Below are 4,607 nucleotides of genomic sequence, written 5' to 3' on the forward strand. Positions count from 1 at the left end.
GATATAAACAGCCGCCCTCCACAGCCCGAGGACCCAGAACGGTCCCTCGATCCGGACTCCGAAGAGGATCCGGACATATCGGTGGAGCTTATCGACGGGGTGTTCCATCAGCTAAGCAAGGACAATACCTTGGTAGCCATCACAACTGATTACCCAGGGTTAATCCCGGCCTCCCAGGTGACAGAAACCGGGGTCTTATTCCCTTGAGAGAGATTCCACTCTCACGTATTCTGGTGTTTCTGACGACAACCGTGTTTTGCAGGGGAGATTTCCGAGGCAGGAGGCCGAACCTGCGGCAGCTGGCCAACGAGGGGCCGCAGGGCCCCGTGGGGCAAAAAGGAATGTAGTCCGGACTGAGATGCCAGCGCAAAGGTATAGTGCACCCTCTGTTTCCCTGGTGTTATTCTGTCAGGGCATATTAACGTTCGTGCTATCTTCAGAACGAAGAGACTTCGCCGGACTACATCCGGAGAGGTTGCCAATCGCGCCTCCACCAGCCAGGCTCCAACGTCTGGCCACAAAGCGGAGGCGAGCACAAGGCGTGCACCGGACGCTCCTCCGACAGAGGATGCGGACAGGCTGTCTGCCACAAATTCTGAAGTGGAGAGTGCCATGAACCACAGGCGTCGCCGGACTGTTCTACGCGACGCTTGTTTCTCCCAAGAGGCTTTAGATGCCTTTAATTCGGGAGATGCATACCTCCGTGCCGCTCAAAATGGTTTAGCCAGAGCCACGGAGCAGTATGTAAAAGACATACGGGTAAGAAAATTTTGGTCAAATATATATATACCAGTAGCCCCCGAGACTTGAAACAGTTAGAGCAACTGATTTAAGGATCATTTAATATGCAGGTTCTTACAGAGAAGAATACTGTACTATCCCAGGAGCTGGAAAAGTGCAAGGCCCAACTAGAGGCCGCACTAGCCGCAGCAGGGGAGCCTAAAGAGACCCCCTCAGGTAAGATACACTTCGAAAGATTAGTATTGTGCGGTGTGGGTGCAAATCTGACAAATCATGTTGCAGATGGCGCCGGACTCGATCCGGAAAAGAAACAACTCTTACGCCGGCTAAAGTCCGGTGAGAGTACGTTGACAAAGGTGAGGCGAGAGAAGAATGATCTTCAGGATGCCAACACCAGGCTGGACGTCGAACTTAAAGATGTTCGTGGCCAGCTGTCGGACTCCACGAAGGAGAATCAGCGGCTTCGACGCGGCATATTTAGTAAGTGCTTGAACGAACTTTGAAAAAAGAGTTCGGCGAGGAAGCCGACTAACAGAGTAAAGTCTGTAGGTATGCTCACAGGTAGTCCTGCAGATGAGATGCCCGGTTCTACGGGTGACCTTCTTCCCGAACTCATGCAACTGCACGAGCGAATTCGGCAGGCGATGCGAGGTGTTGCCCAAGCCTTATGGCCTGCCCACTCCATGCCCGAGGGCCTTGGAGAGCTTGCTGAGAAGCTGAAGGGAGCTCGGTGGCGCTTCCGGTTGTGGAAGATATCGGCCTGCCGACAAGGCGCTAGGGAAGCTTGGGCCATGGTGAAGACCCATTTTACGAAGTCTGACCCAAACTACATGGCCGAGGTCGGACCAGTGGGGCCTGACGGGAAGGAGATCCCTGTGAGCTTAGTATACGGCCAAGTAGAGTTGGCCGCGAAGTATTCCCAGCAGGACTGTAAATTAGACAGCCTGTTAGATGGTATAGAAGAGGAATACAATCAGTCAGAATGACTATGTAATTTTGAATTGACATGTGTAATGCCTTCTAGCCGGATTGTAGATCGTTTGTCGTTGCCGACCTTTTCGCTTCAACCTCGGGACCTGACGGTCCGGAGTGTGTCCGAATACCATAGCGGTTATATAAGAACCGTGGTATGCGTGGAGACCAGGCGTAGGGGTCATTAGTGCTTTATTAGACAAGTGCCCAACTAGTTATGTTATATTACATGGTTAGTAAGAAACATCTTCCAGAGAGAATAGTTCCGTTAGGGGTTCCTTTCGCTGGGAGGCATGCCCTAAAGTGCATGTCCGGACTGCGTAAAAAGACGCAGAAAAAAGCATCTGGGGGCGCATAAAATGAGTAAAAAGATCATCTTTTATCTCACCGACCGAATATTCCCTTAAGAACGCTAGCTTTCGGCTTCACCCAGTCTGAGGTACACATCTGGCTGACCCGGCAATAACAATCACAGAGGTGCTCCCTTTACCGCCTAGCCGAACAATCGGGAACGTAGGGGTAAGCACAGGAGCCAGGCAACCCAGCTTGGCCAAAACTTAAGTCATATCAATGCATATAATGGTGAAGAAAAAGGTACATGCGGAAGTTTGACACATGTGTTGGGCGTGAAGCCCATATAAATAAGCTTCTGTTAAAGAAGCCCCCAGGTTTAATGAGCGCGAGTGGCGCGTCACTAGATGAGCCTTTCAGGGGTATAAAAGAAAAGAGGGGAAGGAGAGAAATGTAAGATAGAAAAATGCAAAAAATGGACAGAGGAAGGAGACGAACATAGAGTCCGGCGCTAGGCATAGAATCTTCGGAGACGGGTGGCGTTCCACGGGTTCAGCTCGAGTCGGTTATCCGACGCATCTCGCAGGCGGTACGCCCCGCCAGTCAGGACTTGGTCGATTATGAATGGACCTTCCCACTTGGGCTTGAGTTTGTCCTTTTTCTTATCCGGCAGGCGTAGAACTAGTTCGCCAACATTGTAATTTTTGGCCCGTACTTCTCTGCTTTGATATCATCGGGCCTGCTGTTGATAAAATGCGGAACGGGCTTTTGCCACGTCACGCTCCTCCTCTAGGGTGTCCAAGTTGTCCTGCCGATCGAGCTCGGCTTCTCTTTCTTCGTACATGCGCACTCTAGGTGAGTCATGAATTATGTCGCAGGGCAGAACTGCCTCTGCGCCGTACACCATAAAAAATGGTGTATATCCGGTGGTGCGATTTGGCGTTGTCCGCAGCCCCCATAGCACGGAGTCGAGCTCCTCTACCCAGTGCGTGTTAGATTCCTTGAGGGACCGCACCAGTTTGGGTTTAATGCCGCTCATGATAAGACCATTTGCACGTTCGACCTGGCCGTTGGTTTGTGGGTGATAGACGGAAGCATAATCGAGCTTGATGCCCATGTTTTTGCACCAGAGTTTTACCTCGTCGGCGGTAAAGTTTGTACCGTTATCGGTTATGATGCTGTGGGGGACGCCATAACGGTGTACAACCCCGGATATGAAGTCTATCACAGGTCCGGATTCGGCCGTTTTAACAGGCTTGGCTTCTATCCATTTGGTGAATTTATCCACCATGACCAGTAAGTATTTTTTCCTATTGGTCCCACCTTTAAGGGGTCTGACCATCTCAAGCCCCCAGACCGCAAAAGGCCAGGTGATGGGTATAGTTTGGAGTGTGGTGGGTGGCATATGGCTTTGGTTGGCAAAAAGTTGGCAACCAGCGCATCGTTGGACTAGGTCCTGAGCGTCTGCCCGGGCCGTCAGCCAATAAAAGCCTGTACAAAAAGCCTTGCTAACAAGGGACCGAGCAGCAGCGTGGTGACCACCGAGTCCGGCATGAATTTCAGCCAGAAGGTTCCGCCCTTCCTCTTCGGAGATGCACCTTTGAAGGACTCTGGTAGTGATTTTCTTATAAAGCTCTCCCTCATGGACTCTATAGGCTTTAGATCGCCGCACTATGCAGCGGGCCTCGGTTTGGTCCTCCGGGAGTTCCTGCCTAGTAAGGAAGGCTAGGAATGGTTCTGTCCACGGGGCGATGACCGCCATTATTACGTGGGCTGAAGGTGTAATTTCATTGGCAGAGCCTCCAATTGTGTCAGATTGTTCGGCGTCGAGTGGTGCGGCTGGGTCCGGGCTGTTATTTGCGGGTTCCCCCCCCCCCATGCTACGGATGGCTTGAACAATCTTTCCAAAAGTATGTTGGGGGGACTGCATCGCGTTTTGCTCCGATGCATGCCAGGACGTCCGCTGCTTGATTGTTTTCTCGGGCTATATGGTGAAACTCCAGCCCTTCGAACCGAGCTGACATTTTTAGGACGGCGTTGCGGTAAGCTGCCATTTTTGGGTCCTTGGCGTCGAAGTCTCCATTTATTTGGGATATCGCGAGGTTTGAGTCCCCGCGTACCTCTAGGCGCTGGATACCCATGGATACTGCTATCCGGAGACCATGTAGGAGGGCCTCATATTCGGCTGCATTGTTGGAGTCCATGTACATGATCTGGAGCACATATTGGACTGTGTCTCCTGTGGGGGACATCAGGACGACGCCAGCACCCAGTCCGGCCAACATTTTGGAGCCGTCGAAATGCATAATCCAGTTTGAATATGTGTCGTACTCTTTAGGGAGCTCGGCCTCCGTCCATTCTGCGACGAAGTCGGCCAAAACTTGTGATTTAATAGCTCGCCGTGGCTTATAGGTTATATCGAACGGGAGAAGCTCGATGGACCATTTTGCAATCCGGCCCGTTGCGTCGCGGTTGTTGATAATATCGTTGAGTGGTACTTCCGAGGCTACTGTTATGGAACACTCTTGAAAGTAGTGTCGTAGCTTCCGGGATGCCATGAATACTGCGTATGCAATCTTTTGATAATGTGGGTACCGTGATTT

This window comes from Triticum urartu, chromosome 2A (assembly GCF_056163025.1).
Source record: "Triticum urartu cultivar PI428250 chromosome 2A, HENAU_Tu73, whole genome shotgun sequence".
NCBI lineage: Eukaryota > Viridiplantae > Streptophyta > Magnoliopsida > Poales > Poaceae > Triticum > Triticum urartu.